Raw genomic sequence first — 25,630 nt, 5'->3', positions numbered from 1 at the left:
CCTGCGACGGTGGGTGAGGTGGCCGAAGGCTATGGCCAGCAAGCAGAGGCCGTGGTGAGGCGAGCGAGAAGGGCGATGGCGAAGCACTGAGAGTGGAGGACTCGAGAAGGGCGATGGCGAAGCACTGAGAGGGGAGGCTGGCTGTTGGCCGGCTGAAAGCGAAGAAAGAAGGCGAAGAAGGTGGCCAGTGGTTGCGCAGCAGCATAAGCGGGCAAGAAGGCACAAGTGGCCTGGCCTCGGCTGGAAGCTGAGAAGGAGGCTGCGTGGAAGGAGTCGAAGCCAAGGAGGCCTGCTGCAGCTAAGGTGTAAAGGAGGGCAACGTCCGAAGAAGAGCCAGGCACGTGAAGGGCAGCGAGAAATCCGGAGCTGACGCCGGACGCGATAAGGATTAAGAGGTTAGTATTTTTTTATTTTTTTGTCAATTTTCATATTATTTGCATTTTTAAAAAAAACAATAAAAATAATATAATAAAAAAATTTAAAAAAATAAGTAAAGAAAAATAAAAAAATTTAAAAAATATATTTTAAAAAAAAAGAAAAGAAAGAAAGAAAGAAAAAATAAAATAAAAAAATAAAAAAAACAAAAAGAACAATTTTTGTGTTTTTATTTTGAGTCCAGATTCTTTGCATAATTTACATTTTTTAAAAACTTTTGTAATTTTTTGCATAATTAGAGTAACTTGCATTGTTTTAATTTTTTGTAATTTTGTGCATAATTAGTATTTTTGTGTAATTAGTAAGAAATATATATATATATATATATATAAGAAAAAAAAAGAAAAAAAAGAAAAGAAAAGAAAAGAAAAGAAATAGAAATAGAAAAATTCTGTAAATTATGTGTTTTTTTAAGAATCCATATTCTTTGCATATTCTGTAATTTTTTATTTTTCTATAATTTTTTTTTGCATAATTAGAGTAACTTGTATTTTTTTAAAATTTTTGTAATTTTGTGCATAATTAGTAATTTTTAGCGTAATTCATATTTTTGTGTAATTAGTAAAAAAATAATAATTAAAAAAATCAAAAAAATAGGATAGGTATTTACACACATATTCAGGTTAGTTGCTTTTAGCGGTTAGGTAGGGTAAATATATATATATATATATATATATATACATAAATATATATATATATATATATATATATATATATATTAAAAAAACAAAAAAGAAAAAAACAAAAAAATTTGACCTTATGCACTTGCGGTCGGGACGTCACATAGACACTGCCATAGGGCCTAGGGCACCTTCTAGAGTACCTACGCAGGAAAGTGGGACCCAATCCGTTAGGAAATTTGGCAGATATTGCTGAAACCTTTTCCGAATCCCAATCTGATACCCTTTCCAAAACAACTAGCTCATTGTCCATGGACAATCTAGGGCCGTCAAATAGTCATCCCTTAGCCCCAAATAGGACACCCACAAGATCTTTTAATCCATTTGAAGCCGACACCATGGGGTTAACACTCAATGTGAGACTCCAATATGTCTACACGAATGCTCAAGGAGCTGAGATCTTTAGGGATCCACAACAACGGTATCTTGTTAAGATCGCAGACTTTTTCTCTGAACTTGATAGAGCACCTCTAGTCAATGACCAGGGTAACATGTATATGGGTGGAGATGGTGTTCACTACGAAGTCACCTATCATCCAGAGAATGTAGACAAATTAGGGGAGCTCTCTAAAAGCGAGTTCTTAGACTTATCAAAGCTTTCCAGAGCAAGGGAGTCTAGAGATGATTGGCTCATTGAGCCGGACATGCTTGGACCATCCAATGCCCAGTCCTCAAAGCCATCCATAGATGATTTACTTCTTGTAGATCTAAATTTGGAAAGGGATAGGAAAGGCAAGAGCAAAGTGGATCACGGGGCTGAGAACCAATGGGAGTTTGTATGACAAATTCCAGTGACAAAGGTCTTACAGGATGACCCACTTCAAGAGGTCTATAAGGACTCTTTAGAAGGATATTATGCCACAACTAGATTGCCAGAGCTAGATCTTCCTCTAGCACTTATGGTGATAGTTGAGAAGCTTGCAGGACACATGAACCGAATCATTGATAAATGGGCCAATGAATACCGAACCTTAGATTGGAAGGAGATTCGGGAGCTCACGTGGAAAGGACAACCATTATTCATGGAAGTATTCTCACAAATACAGCTAAACCAAGAGAGACAGCCTTTCTTGGAGAAACTATTGCTCCTTCCCTACGAGAGTTCACTAGAGAGGGACCCTCAACATCAAAGTGGACCACTGCAAGTAGCCCAACTCTAGCACCAAGACATTATCCCACACCAAAAGTGTAACCACAGATCACACCACAACAACGTTTTTCTCACTATGACAATCGGAGGGTAGGGGAGCCAACTCGGCCTCCCATAAATGCACCTCCTGAAATGCGGGTAACAAGATCTTTGGAGGAGGTTGGTGAGGCAGGTAATAGGGGACCCACACCAATTTGGGATGCATGTGGACCATCTTACCAAAGAGAGGAACAATTCCCACTGAGAGTAAGAGGCCGTAGGCCCTATGATGAGTATTCAAGACAAGTAAGGCCATCAACTCTTCGGAAACTGGTAAAGAAGCACGAAGGGTCGGGAGATCCATATGACCATGTAGCAGCATTTAGGCAAGCAGTTCGAGCTGAGCAAGTGGCTGACAAGCATACTTAAATTGAAGGATTTGGGCTCACTCTTGAGGGAAAGGCCCTTGCCTGGTTTCAGGCACTAGAGGCTTCAGACAAATCTTCTTTACGAGTTCTGGAAGAAAGATTCATTGCTGCTTTTTCCTTGATGGGGATTCAACATGACACGGTAGCAAACATCTACTCTTTCAAGCAAGGCGAGAATGAGAGTGTTAGAGATTGTGTAAATAGGATGAAGCAGTACATTAATCATTGCCCAGAAGATGAGAAGCCAACCCAGAGTCGATTAATTTCTCTCTTCTTAAAAGGACTCAAAATTTCAACACTGCATACACATCTCTATGCAAAGAAGCATACAAATTTCAATGAGTGTTGCCATAGTGCTATGGATTTCACCGATAACTTCAAATTCCAAGATTGTTCTAGCCCTGAGATGAAACCTAGAGATGGTGATGACCAAAGTTCAGGGTCTAGCGCGCTAGTAAATCCAGACCAGATAGCTAACCTAGTACTAAGGAGATTGGGACAAACCTATCGCCCACCCATGCAGCCACAACAACAGCAGTAGTGAATGAGGAGTGTACTACCGATAGGTCCTCATCTTTGTGGAGCATGTGGCGGTAACCATAAAACCAAATTTAGATCTGTTTTGGAGTCCTATGACTTGGCTGATTTCATTGTTGTTGGGGTTCCATGGCTGGAGTTGGAAGATGGGGAGTTACCCTCTATACGGAAGGAACAGGAGGCACAAGCACAGTTATGGAATCGTGTTAATGTCGAAGTCTATTCTTTCATCTTCCTCAATTGCACACCACAAGTGATCAATCACATAAAGGATATGACGTTGGCCAAAGGGATTTGGCAGCATTTGGCTTCTCTCTACAATAGGGTATCACCCATAAAGAGGATGTCCTTGGAAGTTCAAATGACGATATGTCAGGCCATGTGACACAGGAGCAGTGTGATGTGGGCTATCCACTCATCCACATAAACAATATTGTGAAGGCTACAAAGGGACGAAAGCATCGTCTCCAAGTCTGCCACAATATGTAATGTAGACGACGGTGTGTCTCTAGCACTCCTACGCATAGCCGCTAACTCGCGGTCTATCTCCGCGATGAGGTCCACAATAGACGAGCGGCCCTCCTCGTGGCCCTCCTCGTGTGACTCCATGCTAAAACCTAAGCCTAACATAAAGGTCCAATATGAAAGGGTCTAATGTGAAGGGTCTAATGCTTAGTGCTAAGTAGCACTAATGAAGCTATAAAACAATGCTAATGGGCCCACTAATGCTAATCCAAATCAAGAGAGCAAGGAGAGTGAAAACTACTTCTGACAATGAGGCAAAATTTTTTTTTTCAGTTTTATAACCTCGATCGAGGTTCGGTAGCATCATGCAATTTAGGGTTTGCAAGATGTACGCTCTGGATTTAGTGAAACATATGGCCAAGATACACACTTAATTTTAGGTTTGGTGAACGATCGACGGCTGAGATTTGATATTAGTATCTCGTTCGAGGTACATGGACGGTGGAGATTGCATCTACGTATCTCGAACGAGATATTTGGACGGTGGAGATTGCATCTACTTATCTCGAACGAGATATTTGGATGGTGGGGATTGTATCTCTGTATCTCGAACGAGCTATTTGGACGGTGGAGAGTTGATCTCAATATCTCGTTCGAGATACGTGGACGGTGGAGATTGTATTCCTTTACCTCGAACAATGAATGGTTGAGATTCGATTTTGATATCTCGTTTGAGATACGTGGATGGTGGAGATGGGCTAATCAAATATGCCTAGGAGGATACAGCGTGGCCGTGATGTGGATCCGAGTGGCATAGATATCTTGATCGAGATAATGTGGTGGCAGTGACACAGGTAATGGTGACATGGATGATGACTGGAAACCCAAACCTGCTAGCGTGGCATTAGTTGGTATCTCGATTGAGATATGTTGATTTAGGCTTGGGAGGCACGTGTCGTGTTTTAACTCACGGCGATATCACGATCGAGGTACTCCGCCCGAGATGCATGGATGTCCCAATTTAAGAGAGAGTGAACAAAAGTGAGTACCCTCATCTTGCAACCTCCCAAGAATGGATGTGTATGTATGTGAAAGAATGGATATATATGTGTATGTGAAAGAATGTGATGTGATGTAAAGAGATGAGATGTGATATGAATATATGTGGATGTGATGTGATGTGATAGATATGAATGTATGGATAGATTGTTGAAATTTGAGCATTGTGATGAGCTATGGTGGACCAAACACTAGAATCAACATCATTAACAAAGTGATTAGCAAATAGTTAGTGAGTAATTAACAAATAGATTAATGTAGGCATGGATACTCAAAAACCAGCAAATTCTCATTAGGGCAATGCCTCAATTTATAGAGTTTACATCAAGCATCAAATCCCACTGCTTTCTCCTTGATTCACTCCACCTCTTTTCCCTGATTCTCTCCACCTCTTCACTTTTCCCAGAATATCTCCACACTTCCTAAATCTTCTCATACTACCCTTTATTCTGTCCCAGTAGATTCTTCTCACCTTTTCACAGGTTCTTTCATATTTACACATTCTCTTTTATAGCCTCTAACCAAGGGCTTGTTCCCGGCACACACCCTATTCACCTGTATATTTCAACACCTCCCCTCAAGTGAATACTCCTAGTACACCTAGACCCTATACCAAGTTTGCCTCCCCTTACTTGATAGTCCGTGACTAGTGTCTACACCTCCCCTCAAGTTATCTTAGCACACCTGGACCCTATATCAAGTTTCTCTCTTACTTGATAGCCTGCGACCAGTGCCTCGAGTCCCTAAACTCATAGTCCTTAACACTCTCTCTCTTTATGTGTCCAAGGCTTACTATAGTTGCATGTGACCTTGGTTAAAGTGCTCACACATACATCTATCTACCACGTGGCCTACATCATCGGTGGCTCAGAGGTGGTTTTACTTTGTTGGGGCAAGTTACATTGGGTTGTGGGGTCTCTCTCTCTCTTTCTCTCTCAGAAAAGATGATTCGACTCCACTTCCTTTGGAGCCTCCATGAAGTTTGCCGATGTCGTTCCTTCTCCACTGGGTTTGTTGTAGCAGTCTCTTGCCATGTGTCCTGGCTTTCCACAGTTGTTGCAAGTGAAGGTCCTTCCTCCTACTCTGCCTCTTCCTCGTCCTCGTCCTTGAGAGAATCCTCCTCGGGTGAAGAATGTTTTTTCTTCTCCTGCTGTTGAGTCGAGCCATTTCTTCTCTTTGCCTCTGCTCTCTTGCTCTAGTAGAGCTGCTTCTATCTCGTGTAGCTTCAATTCAGGTACATTCTTTAGTGTTGCTACAATGTTTTCATATTCACCTTTGTCCACACTCTTCAGAAGCACTGCTAGTGCCTCATCATCTTCTACCTTTTTGCCAATAGCTGCAGCTGTTGCTTAATGCTTTTATATTTGTTCAAGTGTGTGATTAAAGGTTCACTTTCCTTCATGTCCAATTTGTAGAATTGCATTAACAGATTTATCTTTGAATTTTTTGCTTGTGTGCCAAATAATTTATTGAGTTCATCCCATGCATCTTTTGCCCATTGTATCCCTGTGATGTGATGAATGATTTCATCATTTAAACTGAGTGCAATAAGTCCCAATGCTTTTTCATTCCTACTCTTCCACTCATTTTCTCCTTTCTCTGGGCATTCATCTCTTCCCTCAACTAATCCCCACAGATTTTTCCTCATGAGCAAATACATGGTTTTTGTCTGCCATGTATAAAACTGCTCCCCATTAAATTTGGCTATTTCCTGTGCTGTACTCATGGTGATGTGAAGGGGGTCTTACCTCTTGATCCAATTTCAAGATTCAAGGGCAGTGTCTACCCTTTTACAACTCAATATTGTGTTTAATAGATGATTACAAAAATAAATTTATCAGCATCAGAAATTACATTAAATTAAGGGTAACCAATTTGTACGGGATGGTTGGAGTATCAAACCAACTCCGAATTGCAATATGAAGTTATAGGTATCTGTATCAGATACCTAATGGTTAATTTGAACCCTCAATTGTACCAAAATACAGTGATTAGTACTGATTAATCATTGATTAGCAAGTTAATCCATTGTTTTGTGTACAAAAAACAGAGTATGCGGGGAGTCCAGATCTGGTGCCTTAGACTTCAAATGAGCTCAAATGCTTTCAAAGGCATCAATAGCAATGAGTCTAGTAGAGGATTAAGCCAAGAAACACAAGATTTGACCAAATATTGAAAGCTTAATCTCTGTTTTACCAAAGTCACATACAGATTTGATAAAGAGCTTGGATCTCACTGTAGGCTTGATAAAACTAAATTCTGTCTTCACCAGCTTGTAGAGCATGCTTGAAAACACCTTGGGCTAAGAGGAATTAGAGACCTTTGATTTGTGGAAGCTGCAATGTCAATTTTTCTCAGAAAAAAACGTGCCTGCAATTCGGGCTGCCCCGCCGCCGTCGGCAATTCGTGCTGATTTGCTTCAATTCCTTCAAGTACCTTGTAGCCCCTTGAGTGTAGTTTAAGATCAGATGAAGAGTTGACTAAGGACAAGATTATTAGTTAAAAAAGAAGAGATATTTAGAGGAAATAATGCATTTTTGACACCTCAGTGTGGGGAATTCCCCTCATGAAAGAGGAGCCTATTTCACATGTGTGGATGAGTTTTAAACTCACAAATAACGAGATATTTTTATCTCTCCTCTCTCCTGTTTCAACTAGATCCAAAAAGTAAGCTAAACTGACTTAAAAATGGTCAAAAAATGACCAAACTGATCTGGAACATTCTAGAATCAGTTTGCTTGGTTAGAGGCTCACTTTTTCCTATAAATAGAAGCCTCCCCTTTTGTAAAGGTTAATAGTGTTTTATGCAATGTTACTCTACTCCTCCCTAGAACCAAAAACATTGAATTCTTTGATAATTCACTTATTTTTGAGTAATTCCTCTACAAAGAATTGGTGGCCACTCTTGATCCAAGCAAGAGTAAAACCCTCAATCCCTCAAGCCAAAGGAAAGCTCACAAAACTCCATGTAAGTTAGAAATTCTACTTTTTTTTAGTTTTATTCTATGGTTTTCTGATTTCTTATTTTTTTTAAATGTGAAATTGGATGTTATGCCTTGATGGGAAGGCTTCCCCCTTCTCTTCATTAAGAAATTCAGCCCTTCTTTATCCTAAAATGAGAAACAAACAAAATAAGTTAAAACTTTTCTTACTATTGATTGCTCTTTAGAAGTGAAAATTGATTAGATTAGAGTGTTTTAATTCATCTTGGGGTAAATTCTAAGTAGATTTAGGATGTGAAAATTGAGAAATGGTCAGCCATACAAAGGAGGTTATGGCAAAATTTTCTTAAATTTTGTAGAAATAAGTTTTATCTTTATGTTAATAAAAAAGAGTAATCCCCTCTGTTTGTGTATTCTAAAAGTGTTATTTTCATTCTATGTATAGAAAGATGCATAAAGAAATTTGTTTTTTTTCAACAAAAGAGTTATTCTCATTAATTTTTATTTTATGCATAGAAGGATGCATAAAAGATTTATTTTTATTTCAAAAGAGTTATTCTCATTAAAATTGAATTTATGCATAGGAAGGATGCATAAAAGATTTATTTCTATTTTAAAAGTGTTATTCTCATTAAAATTGAATTTATGCATAGGAAGGATGCATAAGAGATTTATTTCTATTTCAAAAGTGTTATTCTCATTAAAATTGAATTTATGCATAGGAAGGATGCATAAGAGATTTATTTCTATTTCAAAAGTGTTATTCTCATTAAAATTAAATTTATGCATAGGAAGGATGCATATGAGATTTATTTCTATTTCAAAAGTGTTATTCTCATTAAAATTGAATTTATGCATAGGAAGGATGCATATAAGATTTATTTCTATTTCAAAAGTGTTATTCTCATTAAAATTGAATTTATGCATAGGAAGGATGCATATGAGATTTATTTCTATTTCAAAAGTGTTATTCTCATTAAAATTGAATTTATGCATAGGAAGGATGCATATGAGATTTATTTCTATTTCAAAAATTTTATTTTTATTAAAATTAAATTTATGCATATAGAAACGATGCATAAAAGATTTATTTCTATTTCAAAAGTGTTATTCTCATTAAAATTAAATTTATGCATAGGAAGGATGCATAAAATATTTTTTTATATTTTAAAAGTGTTATTCTCATTAAAATTAAATTTATGCATAGAAAGGATGCATAAAATATTTTTTTTTAATTTCAAAAGTGTTATTCTCATTAAAATTGAATTTATGCATAGAAAGAAGCATAAAGGATTTAATTTTATTTCAAACGTGTTATTTTTTTTAAATTTGAATTATGCATAAATAGATGCGTAGAGAATCTTTATATCAAAAAGTGTTATTTTTCTTAAATTTGAATTATGCATAAATAGATGCGTAGAGAATCTTTATATAAAAATTTAGATTTCTCTTAAATTCTAGGAATAGATGTGATGAGATAAGGTGTGAATTAGATAGATGTGAATAAATGTTAATGGATGGATATGATGTGAATGCGATAGATGGGAATGAATGGATGGATGGAGATGTGAATGGAAGTGATGAGAATATGAGGTGAATAGATGTGAATCAGATAGATGACTGGATAGATGTGATGTGAATAGAAGTCATGGGAACATGAGGTGAATAGATGTGATGAGATAAGATGTGAATCAGATAGATGATTGGATAGATGTGATGTGAATAGAAGTGATGAGAATATGAGGTGAATAGATATGATGAGATAAGATGTGAATCAAATAGATGATTGGATAGTTGTGATGTGAATAGAAGTGATGAGAATATGAGGCGAATAGATGTGATGAGATAAGATGTGAATCAGATAGATGATTGGATGGATGTGATCTGAATAGAAGTGATGAGAATATGAGGTGAATAGATGTGATGAAATAAGATGTGAATCAGATAGATGATGATTGGATGGATGGACGTGATGTGAATTAGATAGATGCGAATGGATGGATGGATGTGATGTGAATAGAGGTGATGAGATGTGAGGTGAATAGAGGTGATGAGATGTGAGGTGAATAGATGTGAGATGTGATGTGAATCAGATAGATGGGAATTAATGAATGGATGGATGTGATGTGAAGAGAGATGATGAGAATGTGAGGTGAATAGATGTGATGAGATAAGATGTGAATTAGATAGATGATGATTGGATGGATGATGATTGGAATAGATGTGAATCAGATAGATGGGAATGAATGAATGGATGGATGTGATGTGAATAGAGATGATGAGAATGTGAGGTGAATAGATGTGATGAGATAAGATGTGAATTAGATAGATGATGATTGGATGGATGTGATGTGAATCGGATAGATGATGATTGGATGGATGGATGTGATGTGAATTAGATAGATGCGAATGGATGGATGGATGTGATGTGAATAGAGGTGAATAGATGTGAATCAAATAGATGATGAATGAATAGGTGAGATGTGATGTCATGTGAATCGGAATGTAAATGGATGATATTGGATGTGAGTGAATGTATGTGATGATAATGAATGTGAATGTATATGTGAGGAATGGATGTAAATGAGTATGTGCAAGAATGGATAAGGATGTGTATGAGAAGAATGGATGTGAATGTGTATGTGAGGAATGGATGTGAATGAGTATGTGAAAGAATGGATAAGGATGTGTATGTGAAGAATGGATGTAAATGTGTATGAGAAGAATGGATGTGAATGAGTATGTGAAAGAATGGATGTGGATGTATGTGAAAGAATGGATATAGATGTGTATGTGAAAGAATGGATAAGGATGTGTATGAGAAGAATGGATGTGAATGTGTATGTGAGGAATGGATGTGAATGAGTACGTGAAAGAAAGGATAAGGATGTGTATGTGAATGTGTATGAGAAGAATGGATGTGAATGAGTATGTGAAAGAATCGATGTGGATGAATGTGAAAGAATGGATATAGATGTGTTTGTGAAAGAATGTGATGTGATGTAAAGAGATGAGATGTGACATGAATATATGTGGATGTGATGTGATAGATATGAATGTATGGATAGATGTGAGTAGTCGTACATGTGAACGATTGGATGGATGGGGATGAATGAGATGAGATGTGTATGAATGAGATGAGATGTGGATAGAAGTGATGTGATATAATGGTGATGAGAATGAATGTGATGGATATGAATGAAAGTGAATGTGATGGATATGAAAGAATGTGATGTGATGGGATGTGAATCGGGATAGATATGAATGAATGAGATGTGAGGTAGAATGAATGAGATGTGATGTGAGTGAATGTGATGTGGTCTGAATGGATGAGATGTGAATGAATGTGATGTGATGAGATTTCAATATGGGTAGATGTGAGTGGATGAGATCTGATGAGGTTAAATTGAGGAAAGATGAGATGAGATAAAAATGATGAGATTGGATGAGAATAGGAATACTTATGAAATGGTTATGGAATTAATAAATGTGGTTTGATGAAGCAATGTGGAAAGACGAGAGTTTGTTATAAAAACTTTATTTTTGAATTGGTTATATAAATATAGTTGGAGAAGCCTTTTTACCGTCTTGTGAATGAGGTCATGGAGACCTAATCTGATAAAGTTGCAGCAGCTGACGGCGGAGAGTCATTGGAGGACATCTCGCATAGCAAGGTCGGCCGAGGTCTTGACCAGCCTTGGTTCAATTAAAATGGTGAGCTTCCAGTACGGTGGATTGACCTTGGTGGTCCTCAACGGATGAGTCCATGGCTCTTTTATATAGATCAAATTTAAGAATATAAGAAAATCTCCCAAAAATGAGTAAATGCTCACATAAGATGAAGAGTTGACTAAGGACAAGGTTATTAGTTAAAAAAGAAGAGATATTTAGAGGAAATGATGCATTTCTAACACCTCACTGTGGGGAATTTCTCTCATGAAGGAGGCGACTATTTCACATGTGTGGATGAGTTTTAAACTCACAAATAATGAGATATTTTCATCTCTCCTATCTGCTGTTTCAACTAGATCCAAAAAGTAAGCTAAACTGACCTAAAAATGGTCAAAAATGACCAAATTGATCTGAAAAATTCTAGAATTAGTTTACTTGGTTAGAGGCTCACTTTTTCCTATAAATAGAAGCCTCCCCCTTTGTAAAGAATAATAGTTTTTTATGCACTGTTACTCTACTCCTCTTCCCAGAGCCAAAAACATTGAATTCTTTGATAATTCACTTGTTTTTGACTAATTCCTCTACAAAGAATTGGTGGCCACTCTTGATCAAAGCAAGAGTAAAACCCTCCATCCCTCAAGCCAAAGGAAAGCTCACAAAACTCCATGTAAGTTAGAAATTCTACTTTTTTTTAGTTCTATTCTATGGTTTACTGATTTCTTTTTTTTTTTTAATGTGAAATTGGATGGTATGCCTTGATGGGAAGGCTTCCCCCTTCTCTTCATTAAGAAATTCAGCCCTTCTTTATCCTAAAATGAAAAACAAACAAAATAAGTTAAAACTTTTCCTATTGATTGCTCTTTAGAAGTGAAAAATGATTAGATTTGAGTGTTTTAATTCATCTTGGGGTAAATTCTAAGTAGATTTAGGATGTAAAAATTGAGAAATGGTCAGCCATACAAAGGAGGTTATGGCAAAATTTTCTTAAATTTTGTGGAAATAAGTTTTATCTTTATGTTATTCAAAAAGAGTAATCCCCTCTGTTTGTGTATTCTAAAAGTGTTATTTTCATTCTATGTATAGAAAGATGCATAAAGGAATTTATTTTTATTTCAAAAGAGTTATTCTCATTAATTTTTATTTTATGCATAGAAGGATGCATAAAAGATTTATTTTTATTTCAAAAGAGTTATTCTCATTAAAACTGAATTTATGCATAGGAAGGATGCATAAAAGATTTATTTCTATTTCAAAAGTGTTATTCTCATTAAAATTGAATTTATGCATAGGAAGGATGCATAAAAGATTTATTTCTATTTCAAAAGTGTTATTCTCATTATTAAACTTGAATTTATGCATAGGAAGGATGCATATGAGATTTATTTCTATTTCAAAAGTGTTATTCTCATTAAAATTGAATTTATGCATATAGGAAGGATGCCTAAAAGATTTATTTCTATTTCAAAAGTGTTATTCTCATTAAAATTGAATTTATGCATAGAAAGGATGCATAAAAGATTTATTTCTATTTCAAAAGTGTTATTCTGATTAAAATTGAATTTATGCATAGGAAGGATGCATAAAAGATTTATTTCTATTTCAAAAGTGTTATTCTCATTAAAATTGAATTTATGCATAGAAAGATGCATAAAGGATTAATTTTATTTCAAAAGTTTTATTTTCCTTAAATTTGAATTATGCATAAATAGATATGTAGAGAATCTTTATATCAAAAATTAGATTTCTCTTAAATTCTATGTTTAAATTCTATGAATAGATGTGATGAGATAAGGTGTGAATTAGATAGATGTGAATGAATGGATGGATGGATATGATGTGAATTAGATAGAAGGGAATGAATGGATGGATGGATGTAATGTGAATAGAAGTGATGAGAATATGAGGTGAATAAATGTGATGAGACAAGATGTGAATCAAATAGATGATTGGATAGATGTGATGTGAATAGAAGTGATGAGAATATGAGGTAAATAGATGTGATGAGATAAGATGTGAATCAGATAGATGATTGGATAGATGTGATGTGAATAGAAGTGATGAGAATATGAGGTGAATAGATGTGATGAGATAAGATGTGAATCAGATAGATGATTGAATAGATGTGATGTGAATAGAAGTGATGAGAATATGAGGTGAATAGATGTGATGAGATAAGATGTGAATCAGATAAGATGTGAATTAGATAGATGATTTGATGGATGTGATGTGAATACAAGTGATGTGAATATGAGGTGAATAGAAGTGATGAGATAAGATGTGAATCAGATAGATGATGATTAGATGGATGGACGTGATGAGATAAGATGTGAATCAGATAGATGATGATTGGATGGATGGACGTGATGTGAATTAGATAGATGCCAATGGATGGATGAATGTGATGTGAATAGAGGTGATGATATGTGAGGTGAATAGAGGTGATGGATGGACGTGATGAGATAAGATGTGAATCGGATAGATGATGATTGGATGGATGGACGTGATGTGAATTAGATAGATGCCAATGGATGGATGGATGTGATGTGAATAGAGGTGATGATATGTGAGGTGAATAGATGTGAGATGTGATGTGAATCAAATAGATGGGAATGAATGAATGGATGGATGTGATGGAGGTAGAGGAGGCCGTGGACGCGGTCAAGGAGGTGGCCGAACAGGTAATCAGAATTATGGACAGCAGCAACAACAACAACAGTCCCAGAATCATCAACAACAACAACAACACGCAGGTGGAAGAGGCAAATTCAGAGGCAAGGGGAGTCAAAGAGGCCGTGGAAATTGGCAAAGGCAATATAATGATGCACGTGAATGCTATTATTGTGGTAAGCCTGGACATGTGCAGGCAGAATGTTATAAGAATCAGGCTGACATGCAAAATGGGAAAGTGCAGCAAAACAACTATGCATCCTCAAGCAAAAATAATGAGGATAATGAAAGGTTGTTTGTTATGCAGCATGTCGTGAATGCCATGTCTGAAAATGTTGATGCAGCACAAAAAGATAATGTATGGTATGTGGATTCAGGCACTTCAAACCACATGACGAGTCATGGGGAGTGGTTCAAGGAGATGAAAAACCTGGAAAGACCAGGTTTTGTGGAAACAGGGGATGACACTGCTCATCCAATTGCCCATGTTGGAGATATGCCATTGTCTATGCAGGATGGCAAAGTGAAGTACCTTGCAGATGTACTTCATGTACCAAACATAACAAAGAATTTGGTTTCAGTTGGCCAGATGATTGAGCAGGGTTTGCAGGTTTGGTTTAACCCTGATGGTTGTTATGTTGAAGACTTTAAAGACAAGTGCAGGTTGGTTGCAAAAGGCAACAGAGTGGGCAGAATGTTTACATTAAATGTAGACATGCCTGAAATGAGTGCTGCGATGTTTGCAAATGGTTCAAGAATTGTTGTAGACACAGACATTTGGCATAAAAGGATTGGACATGTAAATGTAAATGTGCTTGAAATGAGTGCTGCGATGTTTGCAAATGGTTCAAGAATTGTTGCAGACACAGACATTTGGCATAAAAGGATTCGACATGTAAATGTGCAGAGATTGAAGTCTATGCAGACAAAAGGAATTATGACAAGGCTGCCAAAATTTAAAGTGGAAGGTATGCAGAAAATATGTGAAGCATGCCAATTTGGGAAGCAAACAAAGCATGTGTTTCCACGTAACAGATATGTGAGCAGAAATGCAATAGATGTTGTGCATTCAGATGTATGGGGTCCTACAAAGACCATATCTATGGGAGGTTGCAGGTATTATGTGACTTTCATTGATGACCACACAAGGAAAGTATGGGTATATTTCATGAAGGAGAAGAGTGAGGTGTTCACTCACTTTCAGAATTTTAGAGTTTTGGTTGAAAAGCAAACAAGGAAATATGTAAAGTGCCTAAGGTCAGATAGTGGGGGAGAGTACTTCTTCAATGCGTTCTCTGAATTTTTGAAGAAGAATGGTATTCAGAGACAGTTTACATGCAGATACACTCCGCAGCAAAATGGAGTTGCTGAGCGAAAAAACAGGCACATTGCTGAGATTGCGCGAGCATTGATGGAAGAGAAGAATATGCCGCATAGCTATTGGGCTGAGGCTGTTTCTACAGCAGTATACATCATGAACAGGACTCCAACTACAGCCATACATGACTCCAACCACATGACTCCAACACTAGCCATACAGGACTCCAACTACAGCCATACATGATGTAACTCCAGAGGAGAGGTTTATTGGCAGAAAGCAAGATTTGTCTCATCTGAAAGTCTTTGGATGCATTGCATATGTGCATGTGCCAGATGAGCTGAGAACTAAGCTGGATCCAAAAGCTGAAAAATGTGTGTTTATTGGATATTCCCTTGAGCGAAAGGGATACAGGTGTTATAACCCTGCTACACGTGAGTTGAGGGTAAGCAGGGATATTGTCTTTGATGAGATGAGCAGCTGGTATGCTGCTGAAAAAGAAGCTGTTGGGGCTGATGTGAGTGGAAGTGTGGTTGCACAGAATGCAGGTCAGCAATGTCTTTGAGTGGACTAGGAGAGTCCTTATCTAGTGGGTCTATTGATAGACCATGGAGTGGCAGGCTGCGTCATAATACCAGTCCTGCAAATGTGATTAGTACATCACGTAAAGGAAAAGAGAAAGTGGTTGAGCCCCTTGGTATGCCTGACATTTCTGTAGGGCATTCTCATGTTGATGGAGAGTCTAGTGGCTCAGATATGAGCCTTGATAAGGAGCTTGGGATCCCAGCTATGAGAACACCTGGTGTAAAGAAGGCTATGGAAGCCATGAATGAAAAGCTGCGAAGATCTGCAAAGATTTACCTATGATGGTTATGTGGCACATCACTATGCATATATGGCAAAGGTTGTGCAGGTTATAGAGCCCACATGCATTGATGAGGCTGTTGGAAATGTGTGTTGGGAGAAAGCTATGGATGAGGAGATGGATGCACTATATGGAAATGAAACTTGGGATTTAGTGCAATTGCCTGAAGGCAAGAAAGCCATTGGATGCAAGTGGGTGTACAAAGTTAAACATAACAGTGATGGAAGCATAAACAAGTACAAGGCTAGATTGGTAGCCAAAGGATATGCGCAGACATATGGGATTGATTATGAGAAAACTTTCAGCCTAGTTGCCAAGATGGCAACGGTGAGAGTTGTGATAGCAGTGGCTGCGTCAAAGCAATGGTCTTTACATCAGATGGATGTAAAGAATGCATTCTTGCATGGGGATTTGCAAGAAGAGGTGTATATGTTGCAGCCACCTGGTTATGAGGATGTGGGTCACCCTGAGCATGTTTGCAGGTTGAAGAAAGCCTTGTATGGCTTAAAGCAAGCACCAAGAGCATGGTCTGACAAGATTTCTGAATATCTTGTCACTATTGGCTTTCATGTAGCCAATGCAGATTTCTCGCTGTATGTGAGACATGGTGATAGAGGAGTTGTGCTTGTTGTCATCTATGTAGATGACTTGATCATTACGGGGGACCATGATGCAGAGATCTTTGATGTAAAGATCTTGCTTAGACAAAAGTTTGAGATGAAGGATCTAGGGGAGCTCAGATATTTCTTGGGCATTGAGGTGATTAGGTCACCACATGGTATTGGATTACTGCAGAGACAGTATGGCTTGGACATGTTGTCCAAGTATGGTATGACAGGCTGTAAGCCTATTTCTGTGCCATTGGATAAGAATGGCAAGTTGAGTGCAGATTTAGGAGAGATCTTGGAGGATCCTACTATGTACAGTCGCATAGTAGGAAGTTTGATCTACATGACGATCACACGAAAACCGCATTTGGATGCAGTGAGACGCATACTGAGGTATGTGAAGTCTACTTTGCATTGTGGACTATTCTATGAGACTGGGACAGAGATATGTGTACATGGGTACACAGATGCTGATTGGGCTGGTAGTATCTAAGATAGAAGATCTACCAGTGGATTCATGCTTTCTTTGGGGAGTGCTGCTGTGACTTGAAGTAGCAAGAAGCAGCCTACGGTTGCTCTATCCAGTACAGAGGCCGAGTACAGAGGAGCTGCTATGGCAGCATGTGAGGTAGCTTGGTTGAGAAAGCTACTTGCAGATTTGGGTCTATCAGTGGATAGACAAGTTGTCATTTTCTGTGACAACATTAACAGTATACAGTTGGCTAGGAACCCAGTCTTTCATGCTCGCACGAAGCATATAGAGGTCCACTATCACTTCATCAGAGAGAAGGTCTTGGTAGGAGACCTTGACCTTGTTTATGTCAGCACAGAGGATCAGGTAGCTGACATCTTCACCAAAGTGTTGGGTACAGAGAAGCTCCACAGATTCAGGGCTTCGCTTGGTGTACATGAGATGGAGTTGAGCTCGAGGGGGAGTGTTGAGATATCGAGCTCGTCTAGTGAGGCGGTGGACACTGATGACCTGCCTGGGGGATAGGCCCCACACTTACACCACTGGCATGGTTGGTGAGATCTTGGGTGATATGCGGCCAGTGGGATGACAGGCTGTGTGACAGCCATTCTAGAGACTGGCATAGTGGAGAGACGGAAAACTCTCTCACTTGTAGCAAGAGTACTATGATCCACGTATAGCTCAATCCAATGGGATTTGCATCCCGGGATTCAACCCGTACCGGTGCACAAAAGCTTATCCATTTGATGGAGAGAATGCTAAGAATACTACTACCATTGACACACACACACAAGCTCAATCTTGCTATTGCTCACTCACTCATCATCCCACTCATTCATGCATCCAAAACAAGAAGAAAGCTAAGCTATTGCATACACAAGATCAAAGCATTCTTCATTCTCAAACACTCATTTCCCTAGCATGCACACAAACCTTGAAGCTATCAACAAGAAACATGCACACTAGAGAATTGACATGAGAAGAGAGACAAACATTAACTCATTGCATTGAATTAACAAAAAAAAAAGAACTTACAATAATGTAGACGGGGAGAGAGAAGAGCTTGCACCTCTATGGAAAAAGAGGGAGAGCTAGTCTCAAGAGAGCTCAAACATGAGTTTGCCCAATGTGTCCATAAGCTCTCAAATGAGCCACTTTTTATACAAAAACTCTAAAACTCCCAAAAGTTCCCATGTGGGATTATTGTCAAGCCCACTCCCACACTCATCCACAACTTGGAACTCTTTACAAGAGCCCTAAGCATCTTTTTGTTGCATCCTTGCATTGATCTTCACTCGTCCACTCGTCGTCACGCAACACTCCCCCTTCCTATTTTGCGCATGTCCTCGAGCGCGGTAGAAGCAAAAGCTGCAAAAAACATTGGATACAAGTAAAGCCTTTTATTGAAAAAAAACCAGCAATGACAATCCCACACGTGAGCATACAAGTGAAAGGCTGATTAGAGTTTTAAAGAGTGCTAAAAGAGGTGAGTAAAAACTCGTCAAAGTGAGACTAAGTGGTAGATAGTGCTATGCAAAGGCAAGTGTACTTGCACACCACAGGTTACGACCGCAATCTCAATGTCCTACAAGTATTTAAGTTATTCCTAAGCGGCAAACCTACTCCTAAATATGAGCAATGGTGATTGGACCTCTTCTTCTTATCTCCTTTTTTTTTTGTGTGTGTGTGTAAAAGATGAATAAAGAGGAAGGTTCCATCCCCCAATGAGACCCAAGCAATGGCCAAGAGACCTCCGCCAAGACATAAGGAGTACCCCATGAAGATGAGGGCATCGGTCTCGAGGGCCCATAATGTACCCCAGAGTCCTACCAAAGCATCTATCAAGGCGATAGAGTCCTTGAAGGTCTTTTTTCTGAATCTGTTAGGCGTCACTGTTCACCTCATGGAAACCAAGGCATCGGCCCCAAGGTGCTAAGACAACCCCAGGTCCTACCAAGCATTCCACATGGCTGTAGACACGTCATGTCTCGATTCACTTGTATATATTTTTTAGGTCATGATTTTTGTAAAACATTTTATTAATCCTAGCACCTAGCCCATACCTAAGAGGTAGCTACCACTAGGGATAACTAATATACTTCGAGAGCATAGGAACGTGGCATACTCCGTTGGTATATATCCTACACTGTCTTTAAATAGAAATACCTTCTACTAAGTCCTCTAAGAATCTAGAAATTACTCACCACATTTTAACAACTAATCTAAAACTTAAACCAGCCAACTGTGTGTGAACATGCAAACAATATATCCAAAAGTTAAAAGCACATAAAGAACAAAAGATTATGATTTGAATACACCTGTTGTAGTGCTTGTTGATGTTGTGTGTTTGCATTGATGCATTGCTGATGTTGTGCAGATCGCTTCTCTTTGCTCTTTGTAGTCATTGAATGTCTCCCCCCTTCCTAATTTGTGTGCACGGTAGGTGGACTATTGGGGCGTGTTTGTATGCTCTTGTTTAGCTGAGATCTCTGCAAAATGTTTATTAACAAACAAGAAAAGAAAAGAAAGGAATAAAATTTGTTATTGGTGCCAATCACCGAATATAGCCGAGGGAAAAAACCCAGTGGGAGAAAAGTGCCCTGGCTTGTTGATCTTATTGTGGAGTCGCTGAGCTTACCCTTACACTAATGGTGGATCCGTGTCCACTTCTGCTGGAAAGATGGTATCAATGACCTCAGGATGCAAGGACAACCCTGCACAAAAACCGGCCTCTGGAGAAGGTGGTAGAGAAAGAAGTGCTTCCTCGCTAAAATATGGCATTGGTTCTATGGGAAGGTTAAGCAGACAATTTTGATTTTGGAACTGCTCAATGTAGGTACTCATAGTGACCCAAAATTGACATGTTGAGGCTTGGGGAAGGAGGGCTTGCAAGATAGGTGGTTGCAAGTCATTTATGCATGTATCCCTCCATTGTTGTGTTTGAACCTCCTCAGGTAATCTACGTTGATTTTGTCCTCTCTCTGGTATTCTCACATTAAGAAGGTTATGCCGTTGGGGTGTAATTCCGACAATTTGTTTCATTAAGCCCATGCCATATCGTCTAAAGTAAGAGCGGCATATCCAACAAATGTGTGAAGCTTCTCCTAATACGAGTCGTGCACACTCTTGACAATGTGAAAATGGGTGATGCTGTTGATAGAATAAAGTGACAAAGTGATGCCCACAGCAATTTTCACCTAAGGGAGCATAAAAGTACCTAGAATGAGTTTGAAAAGCAGGAGCACTATAACCCCCGTGATGTTGAGGTTGAGTACTATCAGGGTCAATGCATGGTGGACATGTATCTCGCCAAGTATCCATCAGGAGTTATCTGGTCGTAGAACAATGAAATTTAGAAACACTCATATCCATCATTACAATCCCTAATCAAAAACATTTTAGATAAGATCATCTCAAAACGAACACAATCCTCGAAAGGCATAAGGAACCACATTATTCAAACATTGATCTACCAAAGAGCTTCAATTGTAGTGTTAATGCCTTATCTTTGGTTTTAGGTATGTCCTTCTTAAGAGGTGGGAATTTTAGCAATTGTCGAGAAATTTGAGCAAGATAAGAGGATTTAGGCATTGAAGTGCTAGAATCTATGCTCAAAGGAGACTCATGTAAAGTTGGATTTGTCTTAGGTACACAAGTTGATGGTGGAATTGTGTAACAAGGAGAAATTGGGACAACTGGTGTTTCAATACTTGTTTTGGGAAGGTCAACACAAGGAGATTTGTAGGTGCTATCACAACCACCTATCCTATCTTGAAGAGGTTGTGTTGATTTCTTTTGCACCCACTGATATGGAAAACCAAGGGTGGCTTTTGGAATCTTTTTGATACACTCTTTTACCTCTAGCAAACCATGGCATTTGGGAAGCCAAAGTGTTGTTGCACCCTCATAATAGCCTTGTTCTTTTTAAGAACATGCTTTGGGACCCAACGAGTAACAATCTGAGGTGTAGGCTTGGAAAAGATGTGCTTTTTAAGAAGCTTAGCAACTAGGCTAGATGGTACCAGTTTGTACGCATCTTTGGGTAGCCAAATTGATAATTCCTTCTTGCCTGGCCTTCTTTGAGCACTGACTAGAGTAGTTGGAACATGCTAGCCATGGCCCTCACTTGAGGACTCATCGATTATCCACATCATTTGTGTTGGAGCTTCAAGAGCAGATTTTGAAAGTGGGTTGTGTAAGGTAGAAACACCACCTTTTTGACATGATAAAGCTCGTGGAGCAGCAGATCCCAAAATGCAATCAGAATCAATGTGCAATTTGTATTGTCTATTCCTCCAATCTAATGAACAATTGGTAGCACTTAACCATGATCGACCGAGAACAGCCTCTACCACTGCCTTGGACTTACTTGCCACATAAAAGGGAACAGACATCTGGTGATCCTGAATGGACATCATTGTCCCAAGGCTATCCATGTGTCAAATGAGAGAACATTATAATCTGCCCCAGAGTCAATTAAGGCAGAGACAAAGTAGGTAGTCTCATGAAGATGAAGACACACTTGAATATTGAAAGGATCGACATATGGTTCATCAGTAGCCAACTGTAAGGCCAACATAGAAGCCTTGCGATGCTCCTTGGCCTTTGCAACTCTAGCTTTAGCCTCTTCTTGAGCCTGACGTTTAAGTAGGTCATGTGCTTCTTTCCATGTGTGTGCAGCATGCATTTGTTGAAGCATGGCTTCAGTTAATGGTTCATTGTATTTCTTGAGACGACTTCCATTAATGAAGTTAGGCATTTGCTCACCTTCTAGTGTCTCTAAACGCACTGCACCACTTGGAGTAAGCTCATTAATCACAAACAATCCTAGGCGACGTTTCTTGAGCTTTCGCTTATGTTTCTTAAGTGTGTACAAGAGCACAAGGTCCCCTTTTTTGAATCGACCAGTTGTTACATTTCTATCATACCATTGCTTTTGTCTCCTCTTCTCGGCATACATCCCCATTACCACCAATAAGCGGGTCTCATCAAGCTTTTCCAATTCATCAATGCGTTGTGAGAGCTCATGAGACCAGTCCAGTCCAATTGTTTAGCAACTCGTAAAGTAGGTACAAGAAATTCAATGGGAAGAATTGCATCTAGCCCAAAAGCAAGCTCAAATGGAGTTGTACAAGCCCACAGATGTTTTATAGGCTGTCCTATATGCCCAAAGAACTGAGTGCAACTTTTGCTCCCAATCAGTCCTATGTCCCTCAACAATCTTTGTAAGTGCTGTGCAGAGAATCTTGTTAGTGCTCTCAGCTTGTCCATTGGTCTAGGGATGATAGGGTGCATAACGCCTATGAATTACCATAAATTCTTGAAGCAAAAACTCTATGACCTCATTCACAAAGTGTACACCTTGATCACTAAGAATTTCAATAGGTAAGCCATAGCGTGTAAACACGTACTCATACAAGAACTTGGCTGTGGTTCTGGCATCATTTTTAACTGTAGCCTTTGCCTCTACCCATTTGGTCAAATAGTCAATTGCGACTATAATATATTCAGCATGCGTGCGAGCTGGAGGTTTAATGGGACCGACAAAATCAATACCCCATTTTGCAAAAGCACGTGTGCTTAGCATAGGCCGCAATGGCATATTGTCCTTAGTGATGGGAGGTTTGGTCCTTTGACAATCGTCACAACGTTTTACATATTCTTCGGCATCCATTTGTAAGGTTGGCCACCAAAGCCCAGACCACCTAATCAGCTTAGCTGTGGTATTGCCCGAAAAGTGTCCACCCCAGCACCTGCATGTGCATGAGTCAAGATTTTCAAGTAGTCAGCTTCACATACACACATGCGTAAGTTGCCATCCTTGCCCCTCTTGTAGAGTTGGTTCTCTATCAGCATATAGTTTGTTGCTTCAACTTCAATAGCATGCTTTTGATATTTAGGAATTTTTTGATCAGTATGACCATGCTGAAGATAGTCCATAATATACTTACTCCAACTTGGTGTAGTTGAAATTTGGAATAATGTGACATTATGAATTGGCTGTTGAATTTGACATGAAGCACAGTTACGAACAAATTTTTCAGCATCCGCATGCGTGGTAGGTCACCATTGCCCATCCTGAGATATACGTCGCACACAAGTAGTAGTTGATGCATGGATTCCACCGATACCCGCATGTGCCCATTCCAAGATCTCCTCATATTGGTCAGGGTTAGGTATAAGCCACAACACTCCATCATTACCCTGACGATATAATCTCCCTGAGATTAACTTGAATGGTCGCCATAGGTCCACATTTGACTCGCTAGTTGTATCTGCTCACTTGTCAAAATTTCTAGGATGGATTCAGACCATTTAGGAGCTGTCTCTACAAGGAAAAGTGTTGAATCTAACATATCATCATCCACACCCACCGGAGCTTCGCCAGAGGTGATTCGAGACAAATGATCTGCCCTAAGATGAGTTGTTCCTTTTCGCACTGCCACTTCAAAGTCAAACTCAAGAAGGATGATAAACCACCTCACAATCCTTCCAGTTGCACAAGGCTTATTCACCAAATATAGCAGTGCTTGATGGTCCACAAAAAATATGAATTTGTTTGCCAAAAGGTAATGGCGAAACTTTTTCACTGCATATATCATGGACAAACCTTCTCTTTCTATTGTGGTATAATTCTTCTCAGCATTGTTCAATTGTCGACTAGCATATGAGATTGGGAAATCCTTATTATGTTCTCCCGATTGAGCCAAAATACATCCAATTGCAAAGTTTGAAGCATCAATATGGACATGAAAGATTTGGTTCCAATCTGGTGCTCGTAAGATGGGTGCAGTCACTAATGCTTGCTTCAACTTTTCAAACGATTCCTCACACTCATCAGTCCAATTAAACTTTACAAGAAGAGCATATAATGGTCTGGCTAGGACAGCGTACATGTAGATGAATCGACGATAATAGCCACAATGTCCCATGAATGTTTGTACCCCTTTAGGGTTGATAGGCTGAGGTAATGAGACAATGACATCAATTTTATCCATATCTATTGAAATCCCGTTGCGAGAAACAACATGGCCCAAAATTTTCCCTTGTCTTACCATGAATTTGCACTTGTCCGGATTCAAGCATATACGATAAAGTTCACACTTTTGAAACACAAGTCTGAGGTGTTCTATGTGATCATCACGCTCTTGTGAGTGAACACATAAATCATCCATGAAGATCTCAAGAAATTGCCTAAGGTACTCCTTGAATACATGACTCATTAACCCGCTGAAAGGTTGCTGGTGCATTTGTTAGACCAAATGGCATAACACGATAGGCAAAGATGCCATCTTCAGTAGCATAGGCTGTCTTGTGTTGATCCTTTGGATCAATTGACACTTGATTGTAACCGGAGAATCCATCCAAGAAACTATATGCCTTTTTCCCTGCAACTCATTCCAACACATGATCCGTGATTGGAAGTGGGTAATGATCACGTACAGTAGCTGCATTTACCTTCTTGAGGTTTACACATACTCAAAGTTTTCCATTTTTCTTGGGCACCACTACAATAGGGGAGACCCATTCAGTGTGTTCAATCTCATAGATAAATTCTGCCTCTAAGAGCTTGTCTATTTCTTCTTTCGTGCAAAATTCTCATTGTAAGTATAAGGACGTTGCTTGGGAAGGCTTTGCATCCTCTCGCAATGGAATTGTATGCTGACATATGCTTGGATCATCTCCTTTGAGGTCTTTATAACTCCAAGCAAAAACATCACAATACTCCTTTATTGTTTGAATTAATAACTTCTCCTCATCTAAGGACAAGTCTGTGGCTATCCACACATAGCGAGGCTCTTCTCTTTACTTAGCGATATCAATTTTTTTTGCATCTTCTGGACCATCATATGAAACCCCTGGCATGCTTAGCTTTTGTCGCATAGGCTGTTGAAGAACAATCTTCCGATCTTGAAGAGTGTACTGTGTGAAGTTGGGGGGAACATTGAGACCTTGTTCTTGTCCACTTGAGTCGTCACTCATTGAAGACCATGCGATTTTGAGCTCTCTGTTGCAATCTTGCATCAGATTTTTTTGTTCAACCGTTATCTTTGCACTTCCAACATTCTCTTTTGAATCGGTTTTAGACTTGAGTTTTGGTTTTTGTTTCTTCGTTTTTTTACGATTTTTGCTAGCAGTTTTTAGCTTTTCTCCTTGTTGGAATCCATTTGATTGTTTTACTTGGTCTTTGATACTATCTTGTGCTTGGACATAGTATAGATATCCGTTCTTTCCTGAGAAGTGAGGTGGTGGTCGAGAGTGTTCCTTCTGAAACTCCTCCTTTTCTTTTTGTAGTTTCTCACGTCGTTCCCTCTCATCTTGTTTACGGATTCTCTTGTGGCTCTTACAGCAT

Source organism: Cibotium barometz, chromosome 41 (assembly GCF_041138505.1).
Source record: "Cibotium barometz isolate CiBa-2024 chromosome 41, ASM4113850v1, whole genome shotgun sequence".
Classification (NCBI taxonomy): domain Eukaryota; kingdom Viridiplantae; phylum Streptophyta; class Polypodiopsida; order Cyatheales; family Cibotiaceae; genus Cibotium; species Cibotium barometz.
The sequence above is the reverse complement of the archived record's forward strand: the minus strand, read 5'-3'. Positions refer to the sequence as shown.